The sequence below is a fragment of the Pleurodeles waltl genome, chromosome 2_1 (assembly GCF_031143425.1).
Source record: "Pleurodeles waltl isolate 20211129_DDA chromosome 2_1, aPleWal1.hap1.20221129, whole genome shotgun sequence".
NCBI lineage: Eukaryota > Metazoa > Chordata > Amphibia > Caudata > Salamandridae > Pleurodeles > Pleurodeles waltl.
Window position 1 is genome coordinate 795,146,973 of NC_090438.1, and position 22,709 is coordinate 795,169,681.

Consider the following 22,709-nt stretch of genomic DNA (forward strand, 5'->3'; position numbering starts at 1 on the left):
TGAGCCCTTTTATATATTTTTTGTTTTGGTGGGAGGGGCTTATTGTAGATGGAGAGGGTGGGGAAGGAGTTGGGACTGGATTTCACTGCGGACTTTCATTGGACTTTTTGGGGAGGGGGTTATTTGTTTGGGGTTAGGGGCGGGCCTGTTGTGGGTGGAAAGTGTTTTTTTTATTTGTTAAAAATAAAATGGGACAATTTATTTTTATTTTGGTGTTTTACTGTTCTGCTGTCTTTTATTATAGCATGTTTTTTAAATCTGCTAAAATAAGTGTGTATCATTTATTTATACCCCTGCTCTACTGCCCTCTGCAACTATTTTGACCCCTAGGGGATGATTGCCATTGCTTATTTTGACTACAAACGCCTAGATACAAACAAACAACATCTTCTTCAGTGGAAGTTAATTATTAACTAAACCAGTTCATTTCAATTCATAGTTCTTCTCTTACGTGAATAGATGGAAGTGAGGGAGTCTTCTGACTGCAGGGTTTATCTCAAGTTGGCAACTTAAAGAGGTTGTAGTAGTAGCGGGCTAGACCGCTAACAAGGAAGAGAGAAGGTACCACTCCAACCTGGGCGAACTCCAACTTAAGGATTAATCAAAGGGTTATCCACCACTGTCAGCTAGAAAACAGAGAGCTAGTGGGTCATTATCATAAGTTTACACTATTAAAATTTACCTCAAGAGGTAACACTGGGTCAATTTTAAAATCACTTATTTGCACCTTCAAAATACAATCCCGCTTCGCTGTAACTCAGGCGTTGTAGCACACCAGATGCATTAAGCTTTTCAAATAGGAACCCTGTGATGAAGCATGCCAGCAACTAATGGTGGGTGTGGGTTCTTTTAACAACCCGGAGGGTTGCCCATTGCAGAGAAAGGGACGTCTCTTGAACCCTGTTGACTGTGGTAGCAAACTTGCTTTTTGTGTTTGATGTGAAATTTAGCAGCAATGTAAATTACGGTTTGGAGAGTAGAGGAAAACAGGGAATTTCACTTCCTTGCATTTCTCCAGATATACAAATCAACACAGGGCTATGCATGGTGGCCATTAAGCAGATTGGCCGAGTTCCCTATTTCTATAAGGCGATCTGCCCCAGGGCAGCAGAAACCACTTAGGCACCAAGGATTGGTGTGTGTGCTTTGGGGGCAGGTTGGCCTATTTTTGTAGGACCCATCTTCCCCTAGGGGAGGCCGAAAGACCACCAGAGACCAGAAAATATTTTTTTTTTTAAAAGAGGGTGGGGGATGGCCATAAATGACCTGTCAAGCATCAAAATATAGGAGTTAACATAATTTTTGGAATGTGTGAACTCGCCTTGCGTCAATGAGATGAAAGGTAGGCTTTCCCGTCCAAAAAATGACTCAAAGCCCCTAGCCCCTTATTTATCCTCCTGTGCAAAAAAGGAGCACAGATGGGAGGCAGGCCTAAATAATGGTGCTAAGCCTTTCTATTGCCATTATTTAACACATGGGTCAGACCAGGCATTAGGGGACCTGTGGACCCATTTCCATGGCCAAACACCATGGAATGGTCCAACAGGGGTCCACCCCAAACCCCAGGAACACCCCCACCCAAACCAGAGGGACACCACAGGATGGGGGACCCCATCCCAGGTAAGTAGGGTAAGTATAGGTAAGTATTTAAAAAAAAAAATCTAATTGTCTTTGGGGGCACTTCAATGTGGCCCCCTGCATGGCACTAGATACAATGGCCATGTCCAGGGGACACTGGTCCCCTGTTCTGGCCATTGGGGTGGTGGCCATGACTTCTGTCTTATATAAGACAGGAGTCATGTGGTCTGAATGGTTTTGCATCTGGAAATGATGCTATGCTGGTTAATGGCATTTTTTGTGCCTTTAACCAGCCTAGTGTCATTTTTTAAGGCGAAACCCCCTTCCCTCGTACCGCCACCCCCACCCGGCTAACATCATTTTTCCTGACGCTAGCCCAACATGAGCTCTGGCTTGCGGGATTCCATAAATTTGGCGCCCAGCTGGCGCTTTGGAATGATGCAAGCTGGCACAATACTTTAAGCCGCAAAACTGTGTTTGCACAGTTTTGCAGCAAAAAGTATAAATACGGGCCTTAATATACAAAAACAGTGAGTAAGCAAAACATAATATACAATAAAAATCCAACACTAATTTGTAATAATAGGAAATATTTTTATCCTTAAAATTACACCAAAGCAACAAAAATCCAATGTAGAGATTCAGAGATATGAGTCTTTAAATATTAAATATAAAAATGTTCTCTCTTCTGCCTAAAAGCAAAAAGAGCCATCTGCGGACATCTGGTCTCACTTTACCACAGCTTTTTCTCTCTCATGGACTGGGTCTCCTTTCATGGAAGGCTTGCGATGCACCAATGGCAACTTGAATCAGTGTGAGGTCCTGCTAACCTACTAGCAGTCTCTTCAAAGGGGAAAAGCTCCGTAGCTTCAACTTGGTCATGGTTCGACATTACCAGCTTGGCTCTCATTGATGGGTCATCGATGGGTCAGTCACTTTATGGAGCATCTTTACAAAGTTGATCCAAATGTCTGGATCTTCTTTCAGAAGTTCTTTTTGGATGTTCGCATTGGTCCAAGGTTCCAGAAGCTCCAGGTTGCTCCTTGAATACACTCAAAAATGCACTCAAAAGACCACTGGATGCTGGTCAGCTGCGAACTTCTTGCAAGACTTGATGCAGAGGAATTTTAGTAGCTCATCTGTACCTGTTGCTTACAGGGCATCCACTCCTGGATCTTGAGAAGCAGGGCAAAATCTTTTTTGTGGTGTAACCCAGAATGTGCAGCTGGCAAAGTCATTGAGGGTGCAGTCCTTTGGGTGCAGACCACAGGATCAGTAGGGAAGACCTTATTTGGATGATTTTCTTCCAGCAGGGATCTGAGTTGCCTGACAGCTCTTCCATATTTACCCATGCTCCTGGGTTGGAAAGCCGGGGGGCATCCCTGATCAATTTGGTGCAGGTGGCCACCTCCTGCGGTGACCACCTCCTACAAAGTGTAACAAAAATCAATAACAGAAAACACTACTCCTTCAAAATGCAAGATGGAGAAAATCTCTGCTGGGAGATTAGATCTGGCTTAGCCCACCCACTGACGTGGCTAGGTTTGCCTAGCACCCCCCTTGCAGCCCCTCTCCTAATTTACTTATTGGTGCTCATATCTGGCTGGGAGTGCAGGAAGTGGTGGAGGCCTGGATTCTGTCATAAGTACATTTTTGACCTTTGAATACCAGTTTAGCCACCCTACTCCCTTCCTGCTTTGCCATCTTCTACAGCAGTTCTCCACTCGCCAGATGCTTCCTTTGTTTCAGTCCTGGCCACTTCACACTTCACTAAGCTAACTTGGCTCAGCCTGATAGAGTCTGACCAATCTGGGAAGGGCACATCAGGGATGATTTAGGTAACCTTTAGAAAGAGTTCTAAAACTCATTCCCTGTAATAGGTATAATAAATCTAATATTGGCAGGTTGTTGGAATTCTTTTAACTATTAATCTGATATCTTACATGACATATTTATCTCTTCTTGATGAGGGCCATCAATCATAATGATAAAGCTTATCCAGTTGCCAGGCAATTGATTTATTAAAATGTATTGGTCTGGACAGAATCCCAGTTAGAGAAAGAGGTAGGAATAGAGTATTGGAGCTGTGAGTGGGAGTGTGAGTGTCTAAGTTGGTCTGTGAATCAGTGTGTGAATGTCTGAGTGAGTCTGTGAGTGGGTATGTGTGAGAAAGGGCCTCTTTTGACATAGTAGGCCCCAACTTGTTGCTTGGAAAAGACGTGGTTTCAAACTGTAAGTGCTCTGGGCCCATGCTAAACAGGTTACCAGGGCCTGATCTCTTTCGCCGAGAATGTACTATATTTGCACTTCAGCCACCCTTGTAAGTCCCTAGTAAATGGTAACCCAGTACCTAGGACAGTGGCCCCAGCAACTATTGTGCTGCTCTGAAAGGCCCCACACCAGCCTCATGTAGACTGTCATTGCAAATGCATGACAAGGTTTATTTAAAAGTTGCAAGCTGAACATGGCACTCACCATCAGTACCATGTCCACTGACACTGCATGCAATATAGGCATGTCACCGCTCTGGCAGGCCCTACAGCCCACAGGCAAGATGCACTCTAATGCATGGGAGGGTATATGTATGCAGGAGCAAATATGCCCCTACTCTGTCTTTGCAAAACCTTAAGATATAGTAGGTGTACAGGGAAGCCACAGCAAATACATGTATTGGAGACTGCTTACAACAAGTTCCTCAGTTGCATGATGGGCTCTCTAAATACTGGGTTGTTTGTTATCAAACAACTCATAATAATAACCACACACTGATGCTAGTGTTGGATTTAGTATGAGAAGTGCCCAGATGGCACTATTAGAGGTGCCCCCTGCAAAACCTAACAGCCTCTGCTATTAGGATCCAGAACACAAAGGCCCTCATTCTGACCTTGGCGGGCGGCGGAGGCCGCCCGCCAAAGTCCCGCCGTCAGGTTACCGTTCCGCGGTCGAAAGACCGCGGCGGTAATTCTGACTTTCCCGCTGGGCTGGCGGGCGGTCGCCTTCAGACCGCCCGCCAGCCCAGCGGGAAAGAGGCTTCCACGATGAAGCCGGCTCGGAATCGAGCCGGCGGAGTGGAAGCTGTGCGACGGGTGCAGTTGCACCCGTCGCGTATTTCACTGTCTGCGCAGCAGACAGTGAAATACATGTAGGGGCCCTCTTACGGGGGCCCCTGCAATGCCCATGCCAGTGGCATGGGCACTGCAGGGGCCCCCAGGGGCCCCGCGACCCCCCCTACCGCCATCCGGATCCCGGCGGTCGGACCGCCGGGATCTGGATGGCGGTAGGGGGGGTCGGAATCCCCGCGGCGGTGCAGCAAGCTGCGCCGCCATGGAGGATTCAATGGGGCGGCGGTACACTGGCGGGAGCCCGCCAGTGGTGCCGGTCCGACCGCGGCTTTACCGCCGCGGTCGGAATCCCCATTGGTGCACCGCCGGCCTGTCGGCGGTGCTCCCGCGGTCCTCCGCCCTGGCGGTCTTTGACCGCCAGGGTCAGAATGAGGGCCATAGTCTTCCATAGGGGGAGGTTCTGTGCCTCCTCCCCCAGGCAGGCACCTTGCACCAGCAGTCAGCTTCAAAGGTTTTACTGCCTTTGAAATCTGACCTCCACCTCTGCTGTTAGCAGCAGATGACTGCCCAATGGTTTTTCCCCACTTTAAGCAGGAATACTTAGCCAGTGTAGGAGGAATGGCCCCGCTCAGCCTGCACCACCTCTCAGGTGTGGCAGGCAAGGTGACCACTCCATTTTATTTTTCTACATCTTGGATGGTAGGAAAATAGCTGATCAGGGTTAGGGATGTAACCTCTTCCCACAGGAAGTGATCACTTAGGGTAGCCACCCTAATGTAGTAGACCCATTTGGACACAGCCAGGTACTTCCCCTATCATCCACTAAATAAAGTGTTTAGTGGGCATTCCTAGACCTACAGATCGAATTCAATGGACACCAAAAGACCAAGAGCAAACAAGACCGAGGCACGAGAACAAAAGTCCTGCTGCATAAAGAAATAGCCCTGACTGCTGATCCTAGGACTCGACAATCGCTGTTGAAGTACCACCTGGAAACCTGAAGGACTCTGCAAAACCTCAGAGCACCTCCAGCCTTCTGAAAATTGCCAAGACCCTCCCTCAGAGTAAAGGTATCGCTCTCCTGCAAGCAAGGAATCAGTGAAGTTCAGTTCACTGACCTGTCACTGACAAACAAACTGAACAAAGTAGGTCAACCAAAAGCCACATAACAGACCCAAAGCACAAACCTACCAGTGTGCCAAGTTTGGTGGCATTGCAATTTTCAGGGCCTGAGACGTTGCATTGCCTGGGGTACTGGACCCCCAGCGTCGGTCACCAAGATGGAAATTCCATTCTGTACTCTCAAAAGTCCCCGAAGCAAGCACCAGTCAAGGAACTTCAGAACACACAAGAACCACCCCCCAGAGTGTCCATGCTAACCTGTAATCTACCCTTCAAGTACTCTCCTGGTTCTAAGGACTCCTTGGTGCACAACTCTTGGCTGATCTATCTGCACTGCACCCAGCCTCCCTGGCCCCTGCAATGCCAAACCAGCTGTTCTTTAGGGGTCTTTACCTGCTTGCAACCACTATCTTCCAAGGGGACTCACCAGATTGACCTTCAAGTCCATCTGTGCAGTGTGTTTCCAAGTGGTCCCCTTCTCCGTTGTGCACCAGCTCCAAGACTTTCAGCAGATGTTCCGGCTTGAACCAAGAACTTCTCGAACTTCTCCAGCTTGCCCACAGGACATTTCACCTACCTCAACCTAAAACTAGAAGGTGGCACTTGTGAGATCATTGCCTGATTTTTCTAAATTGGTCTCAAGTTATTTGTCCGAGTGTGTGTCAAAATGTATTGATACTGTGAGTACAACAAATGCTTAGCACATCACAAAGATAAGTCTAACTGCTCACCCACACTACCACAAGAACAGAGCATTAGGTGGTCTGCCTTTTACCGCTGGATACCAAAGTGGTGATGCTTGAACTCTCTACACAGTGCAGGACAATATGTAAACTATGTAGAGAGCCAGCCTTCTACATTTGGTGGATCAGGGGTGGGATACAAGACTTTGCATTTGCTTATACCACTTTGTCACTAAGTGATCAAGCAAATAACTCTACAAATTGTCTTTAGCCTAGTTGTATTTTGCAATTGCACTATTTTTCTAAATTTAAAATGAATTGCTAGGGCACTGGCTAGGTCCCTAAAACAGTTTAAAAAGTCCCAACGTTAGTGAAAAAATGTCTGATGCAGAGAACCAGGCTAATGAACTCGACATGGATGGGATTGAGATGTCCCCAAATTGAGGACTCTTTGAAAAGGTTACAAAATTAACACTGGTGCTCATGCTACCACTGAAAAGCTTAAGCAGTTTGTGGCAGAATATAAGACTGCCCACCAAGTGCATGAGGGAGAAACCCTCAGAAACAGAAACTCCGGAACACTCCAATGAAGCTCAGGATGATGAAGTAGGGTCCTACATCTCAGAAGTAGGAACCCCTTCAGAGGAGGATTTGGCTTTAGAAAGGTTAACCAAAAGACTGGCTTTAGAAGCCCAGCTTTTGGAGAGAGAAGGTAAAAAAAAGAGAGTTGGGCCTACGTCTCATCTCTGGTGGCAGCATCCAAATAACTAGGGAGATGGGGAAGTCTTTCAACCTGAAACTGACCAGAGCAGTTGTCCCACCTTATAGAGAGTGTGATGATATCACCAAGTGACTGTTTGCCTATGAGAGAGCCATAATAGCCAGGGATATGGATAGAAAACATTTGACTCTCTGTTGTGGTAACTGTTCTCAGGAAAATGCAGCAATAGACTCCTGACATTGAATGAGGCAGATGCAAGGCCATATGACCTTATGAAGTTTACCCTGATCGAGGGCTTTGGACATACAACTGAAGTATAGAGAATTAAATTCAGGGAAACTGAAAAAAAACCAGAGTCAGTCCTGGATAAAATGTATGGGCTATTCAGTAAAAATGCTGGGTGGCTAGTTACAAGGTAACAAGTTACAAGATTCTGATGGGCTTTCTAATTTAATAATGAAAGAGCATCTATTGAGTAATTGTTACAACGAGAAACTACATCAGTTCCTGGTAGAGTTAGGTTCACTTTCTCCTCTACAGTTAGGGAAGTAGGCAGACCACTGGGTCAAGACATGGGAGACCAAAACCATCACTGCTGGGGGATACCAAAAGAAAGAGCCCCCCCCCAAGGGAAAAATGGAAACCAAACCAAAACAAAGAGTATTCATCAGGCCCTCAAAAACCTGCACAGGAGGGTGGGCCCCGAGTCTCCTCACAGTCTAAGGGTGGGTTCAAAGGTAGACACTGTGATCCCAACAAGGCTTGGTGCCATGATTGCAAAACCAAAGAACACCAAACTGGAGACCCTAACTGTAAGAACCCACAGGGGCAACATTAGTCACAGAGGGAGGAATAGACTTATCCTGTGCTGCCTGGCCCACTTACATACAAAAAACACAGGCAGCACCCCCTTGAATAATGAGACTAAGGTGGAAGCCTTAAGGGATACAGGGGCTAGTGTCACCTTAGTTACCATGCACCTGGTCCGCTCAGATCAGTACCTGATATAGAAAATGTATTCTGTCACCAATGCTGACAACATCACAAAGATAACCCCCATGGGAATGGTATCTTTTGACTGGGGGGAGTAGTTGGACAAAAAGAAATGGCTGTGTCCCCTTCCATCCCTGTAGAATGTCTGCTTGGCAACAATTTGGAGAATTCTCCTTGGGCTGAAGTACCCATGTAGCCATGCTTGTTATCTCAGAATGGGGCTGTGTCAAAACCAGGGCACAGAGCAAACTCCAGAATGAATAAGAAGTGTTGGATCCTGGAAGAATGTACCAACCCTCTAAGAGACAAGGCAGGAAGACTGGGAGACCAGTTTCCTAACAGCTTTAAAGTCCAAACCTTTGTTCCATGGAAGAGGACTTGTTAGCCCCAGAGGGAACTGAGCCTTCAGAGCTTAGGCCTTACCATCCAGAGCTCTTAGGATCAGGGGAACCCTTTAGGAAGGATTTGTGCCAGGGACTAAAAACCTGTCAAACTCTTGAAAGCCTGGGGCAGGAAGCTGCACAGAAAGAAAAGGGTAGTGCCAGTGGTACCCACAGAATTTATAGAGAGGATGGACACCTGTACACTGAGTTCAGAGATCTGTTGCAAACAGGAGGGTGGTAGTGCCCAACAGTACAGGGAGTTTCTTCTCTCTCTATCCCATGACATTCCCCTAGCTGGACATCTGGGCCAAACAAAAACTTGGAGCAAGCTAGTTAATTATTTTTACTGGTCTGGGATCTCTTAAAAGGTGAAGGACTTTTGTCAGTCCTGTATTACCAGCCATGACAGTGGCAAGGCAGGATGCCACCTGAAGGCCCTTTAATCTTACTACCTGTGGTTGGGGAGCCCTTCAAAATGGTACGGTTGACTGTATTGGTCACTTTGACCCTCAAATAGTTTCAGGAAATTGATGTATTTTAGTGGTAGTGGATTATGCCACTAGATACCCTGAAGCCATTCCTCTTCTGACCATCACTACTCCTGCAGTGGCCAAGGCCCTCCTGGTAAATTTTACTAGAGTTGGCTTTCTTAAAGAGGTAGCCTCAGACAAGGGTTTAAACTTCATGTCTCCATACTTAAAACACATGTGGCAGGAAGGTGAAGTAACTTATAAGTTCACTCCCCCATACCATTCACAGACCAATGGATTGGTTGAAAGATTTAATGAGACTTTGAAAGGCATGATTAGAGGACTCCCTGCAAAGCTGAGAAGGAGACTTCCATGTCTACTTTTTATCTACAAGGAAGTAAAAGGGAGTAGGGTTTTCCCCCTTTTAACTTTTGTTTGGGAATCCAATTAGGGGCCCATTGAGTCTTGTGAGTGAATCCTGGGAGAGGCATCTCAGAGAGCCTGAGCAAGACATTCTGGGTTATGTACTTGGCCTCTGTTCCAGGATGGCTGAGTATATGGAAAATGCCAGCAAACATTTTCAGCCCAGCCAGGAGCTCCAGAAGCATGGTACCAAAAAGCGGCTATGGAGGATTTTCAACCAGGGCAGAATGTTTGGGTGTTGGAGCGTGTTGCTCCTAAGGCTCTCTAGGATAAGTGGTCAGGGCCCTACCCCATACTTAAAAGAAAAGGGGAGGTCACCTACTTGGTTGACCTTGGTAGTTGTAAAAATCCAAAAAAGGATTATCCATGTCAACCACCTGAAGCCCTATTTTGACAGACTGTGATCATGCTCATGGCTACAGATCAGGGAAAGAAAGAAGAGAGTGAACCTCTCCTTGATCTCCTCTCAAGTAACCCACACAATGGTATTTGTCAGACACCCTCACAGGACAACAGTAGGCTGATTGCAAGCAAGTCCTCAACCAGTGTGATGAACTATTTTCTCTGATCTCTGGTAGGACTAACTGGTGTACCCATGAAAACAGCTTGCCTATCAAAAACAAAATGTATAGGCAGTCATATCATGTCATAGAAAGCATCCAAGTTGTAGTCAACAAGAATCTGTGTTTGGGTGTCCTTGGACCCTTTGGGAACCCCTGGGCTAGCCCAGTAGTTTTAGACCTGAAACGTCACACAAAGGGAGAGGAAAAAGTAAATTAGGTTCTGTGTGGATTTTAGGGGTCTCAGGCCCATATTTATACTTTTTGATGCAAACCAGCGCCCTCATTGAAGAATGCCCCTGCGACCTTCCTAACGTTAGAGATCCAAGTCCCGGCTGGATTGGAATACTTTGGTGCAGCTTCTCTAGATTATATTGCATCCTACTACTCCACCTGGCAGGATCAACTGATCCACCTTGGAAAGGTCCTGCAAGAGGCAGGCCTTGCAATCAAGGCCAGTAAGTGCAAAACGAGCAAAGAAATGTTGTATAGTTCGGCCACCTGCTAGAAGCTGTAACCAACCAGACTCAAGTCAGGGCATTCCTTGGCTCGACTGGAAACTATAGGAGGTTGTGAGGGATTATGGCACCATAGTGGCCCCCCTCACAGAACTCACCTCTAAGAAAATGCCCCAAAAGATCAACTGGATCATGAGTTGTCAAAAGGCTTTTGACACCCTGATGGATGTAATGTCCAATGCCCCAGTCCAACAAGCTCCAGATTACTCCAGTGAGTTTATTGTCCAAACAGATGCCTCAGAAATTAGGATAGGAGCAGTCCTAGCCCAGACCAATGATGAGGGACATGACCAGCCTGTTGCTTTTATAAGCAGAAGATTACTCCCCAGAGAACAAAAATGGAGTGCAATAGATAGGGAAGCCTTTGTTGTGGTCTGGGCCTTGAATAAGCTGAGGCCATACTTGTTTGGCTGTCCATTCATAGTTCATACAGATCACAGGCCACTCATGTGGCTTCAACAGATGAAAGGTCAAAACCCCAAACTGCTTAGGTAGTCCATATAACTACAGGGAATGTACCTTAAAGTGGAACACAGACCAGGTACTGACCATGCTAATTCAGATGGCCTTACTAGGTTCTTCCACGTAGAGGATTAAGACTCCCCAGTGGAAGGATAGTTTCATCCCCTTTTGTTGGGAGGATAGTGTTGGAAAGGTCCTGTTTTGACATGATAGCCCCCACTTTTTGCCTGGAAAATGATATGCTTTCAAAATGAAGATGCCCTTGGCCCCTGCTAAACAGGTTCCCAGGGACAGCTCTCTTTCCCCAAGAATGTCCTATGTTTGGCACTTCAGCCACCCTTGTAAGACCCTAGTCCCTAGTCCCTAGTTGCCAGGGCATGGGTACTGAAGAGGGCCCCCAAAAGCTGCAGCACAAATTGTGCCACTTTGAGAGGCCCCACACCAGCCTAATGCAAACTGCCATTGTAAATGCATCATGACAAGATGTATTTGAAAGTTGCAAACTCGACATGGCACTTACCAAGAGTTCCATGTCCACTAATAGTGCATGCAGTATAACTAAGTCAACCCTCCTGGAAGGCCTTACAGCCCTAAGGCAGGGTGACTATAATGCATGTGAGGGTATATGTATGCATGAGCAAATATACCCCTACTGTGTTTTTGAAAAACCTTAAGAGATAGTAAGTGTACAGGGAAGTCATAGCAAATACATGTGCTGGACAGTGGCCATTACGAGTTCCCCAGCAACATGAAGGCCTCTCTGAGTCCTGGGATGTATGGTATTAAACAACTTAGAATAATAGACCCACACTGATGCAAGTTTTGGATTTTTTATAAAAAGTTCCCAAAGGGCACCTTAGAGGTGCCCCCTGCAAAACCTAACAGCCCTGGCATCATTGCTGACTGGTCTTAATCAGCCTTCTACCACCAGACAGATGTTTGGACTCCTGGGTTGAGAGCCTCTGCCCTCAGGAGCCAGAACACAAAGCATTTCCAGGGTGGAGGTGATACACCTCCTCCTCCATGCAGGCACCCTGCACCAGCTGTAAGTTTTAAAGGCTTTATTTCTTTTAAAATGTGAGCCTGCCTCTCCTGCTAGCAGCAGATGGCCACCTAATGGTTTTCCCCCACTTGGAGTGGGAAAACTTAGCCAGAGTAGGAGGAGTGGTCCCTCTCATCCTACACCACCCCTCAGGTGTGGCAGACGAGGTGACCAGACCATTTCAGTTTCTTCCATCCAGGATGGTAGGAAAATAGCTGATCAGGGTTAGGGATGGGACCCCTTTCAACAGGAAGAGGTTACTTAGTGGGTGTAGCCACCCTAAGGTAGGTGGCCCATTGGCCACTACCAGGTACTTGCCTTACCCCCACTAAATGCAGTATTTAGTGGGCTTCACTGGACCTACAGATTAGATTTGATGGACACAAGAAGACCAGGAACAAAGAAGGACGAGGCATGTGAACAAAAGTCCTGCTGCACCAAGAAAAAGGCACCAGACCCTGCATGCTGTTCCTAGGTCTCGACAATAGCCTCTGAATAGTCACTTCAAAACCTGAAGGACTCTGTAAAACCCCAGAGCACCTCCAGCCTTCTAAAAATTGCCAAGAACCACCTCCCTCAGAGTGAAGGTGTCACTCTTCTGCAACTTGATAACAAGGAAGCAGTGAAGTCCAGTTCACTGACAGGCTGCTGGCCAACGAGTGGGACCCAACAGCCAGACCGAAATCCACATGACAGACCCAAAGTACAAAAACCTACCAGTGTGCCAAGGTTGGGTGGCACTGAAACCTTCAGGGCCTCAGAGGTCCCATTTCCCTTGGTACTGGACCTCCAATGTAGACACCAAGAAGGAAAGTCCATTCTTGACTCTAAAAATCCCAGAGGCAAGCACCAGTCGAGAGACTTCACAACACCCAAGAACAACCTCCCAGAGTGACCCTACTGACCTGCAATCTACCCTCCAAGTCACCTGCTCCTGGCTCCAAGGACTCCCTGACGCACAACTCTTGGCTGACCTGTCTGCACTGTAACTGGCTTCCCTGGCATCTGCAGTGCCAAACTAGCTCTGTTCTAGTGGTCCATAACCCCTTGTGAACTATTCCCTCCAAGGGGACCCAACGGACTTAACTTTAAGTCCATCTGTGCAGTGTGTTCCCAAGTGGTACCCTTCTCCCTTGTGCGCCAGCTCCAAGACTCTCAGCCGCTGCTCCCACTTTAACTGGGAACTACCCAAATGTCTCCAGCAGGCACACAGTACATCTTAATGAACTTGACCTAAAAATAGAAGGTGACACTTGTGAGAGCATTGCCTGATTTTCTATTCAATTTGAAAGATTTTCTCATTCTTTCCTATGGTGCATAATTACGCACAAAAGCATATATTTTCAAAACTTTGAAAAATCATAACAAAAGCAGTTATTACCATACATTGATGATCTTGGTCTTAAAAATTATTTGAAAATCTGAAGTATTTTTTTAAACTGTACTGACTTATTCTTCTGATTGTGTGTCCCCATTTATTGATACTGTGAGTACAACAAATGCTTAGCACATCACCAAGATAAGCATAACTGCTTTCCCACACTACCACAAAAACAGAGCATTAGGTGGTCTGCTGTTTACCTCTTGATACCAAATTGAGGTTGCTTGAACTCTCTTCACAGTGCATATCATTTTTGTACACTACATAGAGAGCCGGTTTCCTACACGAGCCAGAGATGGTCCGTGAATGGGTGTATGAACATGTGAGTGGGTCTGTGAGTTGGTGCCTGAATGTCTAAGTGGGTCAGTGAGTGAGTGCTGGAGTCTGAGTGGGTCTGTGAGTAGATGTGCAAGTCTCTAAGTGGGGCTGTGAGTGGGTGCGTGAGTCTCTGAATGGCTCTAACGGAGTGCATGAGTCTCTTCGTGGGTCTCTGAGTGGATGTGTGGGTCTCTGAGTAGGTCTGTGAGTGGGTATGTGAGTCTGAATGGGTCTGTGAGTGGGTGCATGAGTGTCTAAGTGGGCCTGTGAGTGGGGTAGTTAGTGTTTAAGTAGGTCTGTGAGTGGGTGCGTGAGTCTCTGAGTACATCTGTGAGTGAGTGTATGAGCTTCTAAGCATGTCTGTGAGTAAGTGCATGAGTCTCTGAGTGGGTTTGTGAGTAGGCTCATGACTCTGATTGGGTCTGGGAGTGAGAGCATGAATGTTTGAGAAGGTCTTTGAGTGAGTGCATTGATGTCTGAGTGGGTCTGTGAAAGGGTGAATGTGTGTCTGAGTGTGTCTGTGAGTGGATGTGTGAGTGACTGTGTGAGTGAATCAGCGACAATGGAACCTCACCTACCCTTTTATCCAAAAAGAGTCCATAGTACTACACAAAATACCTACCCAAGTGGAGATCTTTCTGCCTCTCTTGGTAAATGCCCAGTACATATTCTACACTGCAGCTGCATAACTGAGCACAAGGAAATGTCGCCAGTGACCTTGTGTGCATTTTGGCAATATGATTGCTCCTGGTGCTTCTCTATCGAGAAATATGAGATAACAGGAATCCTCCCATAGAGAGGCCAAGAAGACTACAAAGACGTAAATCTCCACCAAACCAAGGTCCTTCGTGTTATCTATATGACATAAGTGCTTTTTGTTTTCTGAGGTCTTCTTATTCCTTTGATTTAAGAACATGCCACCATAATCACTGGAAAACACACTGGAGTGCCCTTTGGTAAGCTGTCCATCCTCTTGGCAAAAGGAGGAAGACCTTTGTATGCTACTAAGATGGAATGGGTGGAGCCAAGTGGGTGGAGCTTCCCAAGGATTTGCACATTTACATACTTGTAGCAATTTAATGGGAGAAAAATCAACTGTACTCTCACCAGGAGCGAACACGAAAGAACCCACTCATCACAGTGTCATATAGATTGCGCTCCAATAGATCAACAAAGCATTCACCTCCACAAAGGCTTTCAGATCGTTTATCAATATGGAATTGGTGAGTAAAAACACTTGTTTTGCCTTCGCCAAGCCCGGGAAATAGGATAATTTGACCTTTCCAGAAGTGGAGCCTTAACTGGGGTACCTACTATGCTTATATTTGTGAATACTTCCTGGTGAGGTTTAATTCCTGTGAATTTGGGTTCATGGCCAGAACGGACCCACGGAGCACACCCCTAGCAGGGACCTGGTCACAACTTAATGGGGGTCCCCTCGCTGGGCCAATCTTAGCCCTTGGGACTCCATCCCCTTGGGCTCGGCCTTCATTGAATTGAGGAAGGGGGCTGCAATCTCGGCACTGGGGATAGAATCCCCCAGGGACCTGGCACATCTCCTGGGTGCACCCCTGGGCACCCAGTCAGCAGCATTGGGGACCACAGGGGGAGCAGCCCCAGCTGCTTCGCACCTCCTGTGGGAGCCGCCATTACTCTCACACACAGGGAGCTGCTAAACATGTAGCTCCCTGTGTGTGAGAGCAATCGTTTCATCTGTTTCCCTGTCTGCATCTGTGCGGGCAGGGAAATAGATGAAAACTCCACTCCCAGCAAGTGAGAGCAGTTTGACAGCTCTTGCTTCCTGGGAGCAGAGTTTGTGTTTGCTCTGATTTGACAGGAGAGAGTGACACACACATGCAACATGAAACACCCCCACCCACAACCCCAACATCAGACACACAAACAGATGCAACAACATCACATATACACCCAGTAACCCTCAGGAATAATGCAAGGACAGAAGGAATTGATTAAAGTGAGTGTAATATTTCACATTTATATATAGAGGTCGTTAAAGCAATAAATAGTATGTACAATATATACAGATGGAGGGACAATGCCTACTCCAAAATGTCCGTAGCCCACAGGGCCATAACACATAGGCCAAGGCCACACTTGACTCCTGCCTCAATACGGAGAGAACACTGCTGGGGCATCAGGTTGAAAACACACAGGCACCTCAGGGGGTTGGGGAATGGGGGGCACCTCAGCCGGAAGATGGTACAACGCCACTGCTCCTGGAGGGAGCTACATGCCCTCTGTCATGTCCTGGGGAGTGCAAAGCCACAGTCTCTCAAGTGGGTGGTTTGCCCACTGGTTCTGGAGGGGGCTTTGTGCCCAGTGTGCTTCATCCTGCCAAGGAAGGGGTGAGTGGATGCCTTCTTCCACTGGTTCTGGAGGGGGCTTTGTGCCCAGTGTGCTTCATCCTGCCAAGGAGGGTGTGAGTAAATGCCTTCTTCCACTGCTTCTGGAGGGGGCTTTGTGCCCACTGTGCTTCATCCTGCCAAGGTTGGGGTGAGTGGATGCCTTCTTCCACTGGTTCTGGAGGGGGCTTTGTGCCCTGTGATCCTGGATGGCACAAGTTCACAGTCTCTCACCTGGGTGTCACACCTACAGGTGTTGCAGGGGCCTGGATGCACTACAGCCCATGTAGGCATGACTACACACAGTGCGCACCGGCAGTGACAGCTGCTAAGTGGATGGCAGTTGCAATGGAGGTGGCGGTGCTGTCAGTGGTGGGGGGAGGCTCTAGCCCCTCCCTGGCAGCCTCGGACGGCTGCCCACTGGGGCTGCTGCTGCTGGTAGTGGTGATGCTGGCGGTGCAGGTGGCAGTGCTGCCGGCGGTGCAGGTGACGGTGCTGCTGGCGGTGCAGGTGGCGGTGCTGCCGGCGGTGGGGGGAGGCTCCAGCCCTTCCATTGCAGCCTCGGACGGCTGCTGTCAGAGTCACCAGATCCTCGGGGTCCGTGCACGTTCCCAACACTTCCACCACAAGACAGCTCCAATACTCTGATTAGATTTATCACAGAGTCTAAGAGAGTCCAAGTGGGGAAAAGGGGATTAGGACGGGAACAGCTGGGAAGGAGACCTGTAGGAAGCAAAAGGTTAAAACACAACATCAAAATTACATCTCATGAAATCACTACCATGCTACAACTCTAAGCTTCGTCTTTTCCGAAAAACATGAACAACCCTAGAATAATCCTAAAACTGACTAGGCTTTAGATGACCGAATACCTGAGGAGGAAACAGGAAAAGTTAAATAGGACTTTCAGATTCAAGTACTTTCTTTAGCATGAGAATCAGGAAACACTCTGAGCAATTTCTAAACAACCATATGAATCTCCTTTTAGGAATACATATCAGGAACACACAGAATTACCTCTAGAACTCTGGTATTGTGTTGTGTTCATCTCCGAAAAAACATTAGGAAGTAAATTGCGCACACTGCAGATTTTTATATGAGTATTAAACACCATAAAGGTTTGTGCACCATGAAATCACACAACGTAGATTCAAGGAATAAATCAAGCGACGTGTCAACTTGAAATGCTACCAAGAAAATGTCTTAGAATGGTAGCACACAGTAACTTTCATTATTTATACATGAGGAAAGAATTGCGCGTCTTGCCGAATCAAATGCCACCATACAAAAGCCAAGAAATGGTAGCGCACAATGAATAACATGAAAAAACACTCAAGGAAAGAATTGCGCGTGTTGCCGATTCGAATGCCACCATGTAAATGCCAGAAAATGGTAGCGCACAATGAACAGCATGAATTACACACGAGAAGTGAATCGCGCGTTTCGCCGATTCGAATGCCACCATGTAAATGTCAAGAAAAGGTAGCGCGCAATGAACAACAAAGTTAAATGCTCATGAAACGAGTTGCACGTCTTGCCAACTTGTAAAACATCATGTAAATGTCAAGAAATATCAGCGCGCAATGAACAATAATGTAATAACGAAGTCAAATCTTTATGGAATAAATTGCGCGTCCTCCCTATTTGCAAACCACCATACAAATGTCAAAAAATGGCAGCGCACAAGAATTAAAATCAAGAATATGAAGATTCTCAATTACGGTGTTGGGAAATGTCCAAACACCGTCTTACCGCCTGGAAACAGTGATCACCAATGAGAGATGAGTGCAGAAGACTGGAAAATCCTAATAGGCCGCCGGGACAGGAGCTCAGGAAGAAGCTGCTGCTCTGCACCGGGACCTCTGAATAGTGAGCACTGGAAGTTGGGCTGACTCTCTTTTATAGAGTCTTGGCCCAGCCCAGAACCATGCCCAGGCATGTTGCAGGGAAAGCCTCCAGAAGGCCCTGGAAAGGGACCACACCCTAACACACTCTGAATGTCTGCAGCAACACATTGTAAATGTACAGTATTTATAAGCACCTTAAAAATGAATCTTTTGGATGGAATTCTGCAATGCAAAAGGTTCAACAATAACATATCATCACAATGCATAAATTACTTTATCTTGCGAGTGTTGGGTTTTTGCATTCTAGATGCCCGTAGAGCGCGCACTGTCCTGGTGTTGACAGCTGCCTACTGGAGCTGCTACTTCTGGCAGTGGTGCAGCTGGCGGTGCATGTGATGGTGCTGCTGGTGGTGCAGGTGGTGCTGCTGCTGGTGGTGGGGGGAGACTCCAGCCCTTCCCCTGAAGCCTCGGATGGCTGAAGTGCCATGGCTGGTGTTGTTTGCCTAGATGCTGCTCCAGCACCAGGCACCAGATCCATCCTGCCTGTGGTGTCAGTTCTGTTTACATTGGCCTTGGCAACTGTTGTCCCCTTCCTGCCCTTGGCAGATGGTGGTGCCTCCTTGCTTCTGCCAGCTGGTGTTCCCTTCCTACCCTTGATGGCTGGTGTTCCCTCTTTCCCCTTGCTGGCTGGTGGTGCCTCCTTCCCCTTGCTGGCTGGTAGTGCCACCTTCCCCTTACTGGCTGGTGGCGCCTTCTTCCACTTGCTGGCTGGTGGTGCCTCTTTCGTCTTGCTGGCTGGTGTCCCCTTCTTGCCCTTGGCAGGTGGTGCAGGCACACAGGCTGTGGTGACGGGTGCATCCTTGGAGCCTCTCACACCTTCAGTGGCTGCACAAACTACAGTGGCCGTGGACTGGGTGGCTGAGGTGCTGACCTGGGTTCTGCCCACCCAGTCCCGAAGTGAAGGACCGGGGGAGGGGCAGGGAAGTGGTCAAGGGTGGTGAGGAAAAGCCTTTTATGGATGCTGGAAGAGGGTGGAGGTTTATGGGGTGGCGGAAGAGGGAGTGGTGGTAGGAGGTGTCAGTCTGGTGTGTTTGGGTGCAGGTGCATGGGCTGGATGCTGTTGTGAGGTGGATGGCTGTTGGTTGTCTGAGTGCTTGCGTTTGTGTACTTTGGGAGGAGGGGACACAGACCCAGTGGGAGAGGACATAGGGGACAGGGATGGATATGTGGGGGTGGTGACTGCCAGTGAGGGGCATGTTGTGATAGATGTGCTGGTGATGGAGGTAGTGGATGAGGATGTAATGCATGCAGGTGTGAGTGGAGACACAACTGGGAGGGAGGTGGATGAGGAGGAGGAGAGGGACACAGTGGAGGCAGTGGATGTTGGTGTGTCTGCATCTGGATGGTGCTTGTTTGAGTGCCTGCGGGATGAAGTGTGGTGCTTGTGTTTACCTGAGCCACTTCTGTGTGTTGATTTGGGTGCATGCAGGTCTGAAGGTGTGCTTGGGATAGGCTGGGGTTGAGGAGAATGGGACTGGGTAGTGGAAGTTGGAGGGGGGAGGCTAGTGACAAGGACAATGGCTGCCACCAGGGAGGAGGCCAGACCCTGGAATTCTCTCTGTTGGGCCGCCACGCCAGAGTAAATGCCCTCCATTTGTTTGTTGCAAATGCCCTGCTAGACCCTGGATGGTATTCAATATGGTTGACTGCCCAACAGAGAGGGATCTCAGGAGGTCAATAGCCTCCTCACTGAGGGCAGCAGGGCTAACTGGGGCAGGGCCTGAGGTGCCTGGGGCGAAGGAGATGCCCACCCTCCTGGGTGAGCAGGCACGGGAAACACGCTGAGGGGCTGCTGGGAGGGCGGTGCTGGTACGGGGTGACGGCTGTACCTGTAGTTGGGTTGGGCACAGAGGTGTCCGCCACCACCAGGGAGCTTCCATCGGAGGAGGTGTTGCTGTCGGTACTGTCCCCTCCTGTCTCCGTCGTGGTGCTCTCCTCGCCCTCCGTCCCACTGGTGCCCTCACCATCGGTGGATTTGGCTTCCAGGCCCATGTGGGATGCAGCTCCCTCCATCGCCGGTGCCTCTGCTCCTCCGCCAGATAATGCTAATGCACACAAGGACAGGGCGACAAAACAAAAAGGGGGGGAAAGACAGAGGATACACTTGGTCAATGCCAGCAACAACACTATCATTGACGTACACAACTCATAGGGAACAGCCCTATGTACTAGGCCATGCACTACCAGTTACAATGCTAGTCACCAGCCCATGGGGTACAATGCCTAACGCCATTAGCTGCACATCTGAAACCCACAGGACCCTGCCCAGTAGTAGATGCCCACCAACATTAATGGACTTGGAGTGCATCAGAGCTTGCCCATCATTAAACATACGCTGCCATGTTCGCCGTGGCCTGGGGGCACCCACAGCCCACATCCCCCACCCAGGTAATACCTTAACATAGGCAAACTCATGATTCAGAATCTGTACTCACCCCCTTTTGGCTTCTGTGATGCCTTCAAGCGCCCATCCAACTCCGGATAGGCTACTGCCAGGATGTGGAACATCAGGGGGGTCAGGGTACGACGGGCACCCCTTCCTTGTTGGGAGGCCAGCCCAAGCTGGGCCTCCTCCGTCTTCCTTGCCCAGTGGCGCAGGTCCTCCCACCGTTTGCAGCAGTTTGTGCTTCGCCTGTCAAAGACTCCTAGAGTCCGCAACACCTTGGCGATGGCACGTCAAATTCCCTTTTTCTGATGGGCGCTGACCTGCAGAATAAAAACAGCAGAAAAGGAATTAGTCGTACCGTCCGGAATGTTATACTCATGGCCCACCATATCCCCCCGTCCCCTTATGCACATACATTGACCACCATACATGCAGCACTCTGCCCAGGACACCTGAGACCCTCCCTACACGAGGCTTACACACAGAGCAATCCATACATTAATGCCCCAGGCATCAGGATAACAGTGTACTCACCTGTTTGTCTGGAGGACCATAGAGTAAAGGGTACTGGGGTAGGACCCCATCCACCAGTCTCTCCAACTCCTCCGAAGTGAAGGCAGGGGCCCTTTCCCTACACACTCGAGCCATTGTCGCTTCCAGACACAGGTCACAGCGGCACTTGCAGTGTAGGTCCTCTCCTGTTGAAGGTCAGGTAGTGAGTGAACAGATAGAAAATGGCAGTCACGTCCGCGGCGGTGCATACCGTCACCGCCGGAGTACATCGCCATTGGCTCCTGGAACCCATAGGCCCCAGTGATAACCAATGTGGTGTTGCACGACGGTCATCGACCACTGACCGCAACGGCACACAACTCCAGCAGAATTGCCTCATTTTCACTTGTCCCTCCTCACAGGTCAGACGGCCACCATTTCAGGTGGGCACAGGCCATGGCACTTAACTGCGTCACAGCAGACATTGGTGCATCAACTGACTTACGAGTTCACATACTGTTTCTGTATTGCATATTGCATTTGTTCCCCCCCCCGGAGAAATGAACAAGTGTTCAGAAAAAGAAAAAGCTTTCACTCTCTGAATGTGCAGATGGTGTGTTTGGTGGACCAGTACATCTCCCATGTCAATGCAAAGTATCCTGGCTCTGTGCATTATGCCTTTATATTGAGGAATAGCAGCATCCCATATGTGATGTCTCAACTCCAGAGGGACAGGGTGTGGCTAATAGGTGAGCCCATGGTCCTCACACAGTTGATGTAGGTATATGGGTGTGGGTTTGGCCTTAAGGGTGATTGTGTGGCTAACAGGTATCATTCGATATTTGCAGGTGACTCTGGTTACCCCAACTTCTCATGGCTACTGACCCCAGTGAGGAATGCGAGGACAAGGGCAGAGGAACGTTACAATGAGGCACATGGGCGAACAAGGAGGATGATTGAGTGAACCTTTGGCCTCCTCAAGGCCAGATACCGTTGCCTCCATCTGACAGGTGGATCCCTGTACTACTCATCCAAGAAGGTGTGCCAGATCATCATTGCATGTTGAACAATCTGGCCTTGAGACGCCAGGTGCCTTTTCTGCAGGAGGATGAGCCTGGGGATGGTCGTGTGGCAGCGGTAGAGCCTGTGGACAGTGATGAAGAGGAGGCAGTGGAAGAGGATATGGACAACAGAACTACACTAATTCAACAGTACTTCCAGTGACACACAGGTAAGTCACTGTAATTTCACCTTCAATTGCGGTTTTGTGTTTAACATTGGACATGGCAGCCTGATTTCCCTATTTCTATGGCCACTTACTGTACCCTTTGGCATCTCTATTTTCAGATCTCTGTGCCCCACTCTGTCTCCTGGTGTGTTTACTGCTGCCCACTACAGGTCATACCTATGTAAATAGTACAGTACATTTGAATTGCAATGTTTACAATTTGTTAAACTAATACATATGTTAAACAATTGACAAACTCCATACTTGAACTTGTTCCAAGGGTGTTTATTTAGGTGCTAATAAGTGGAGGGGGTATTGCAGTGGGCTGGGTTGCTGATGGAGAAAGGTCCAGGGTACAGTCCAGTCTATTTGTATCACAGGTGCATTGTCCAAGGGGGCATAGGAAGGGGAGCAATGGCAGTTCAGGGTGGACAGGGTGACAGAGTGGGACACAAGGGTGACAATCAGGAGAGTCCTATTTCCTGGTGGGGGTCTTGGCAATGTTCTCTGGCTTCTACCTGGATCGTAGGGACTGTTTGCAGGGTGGTTCTCCTTCTGCAGGGGGTGGGGTGCTGGTTGCCTGTTGTTTCTGTGGCAGGACCTCCTGTCCACTAGCA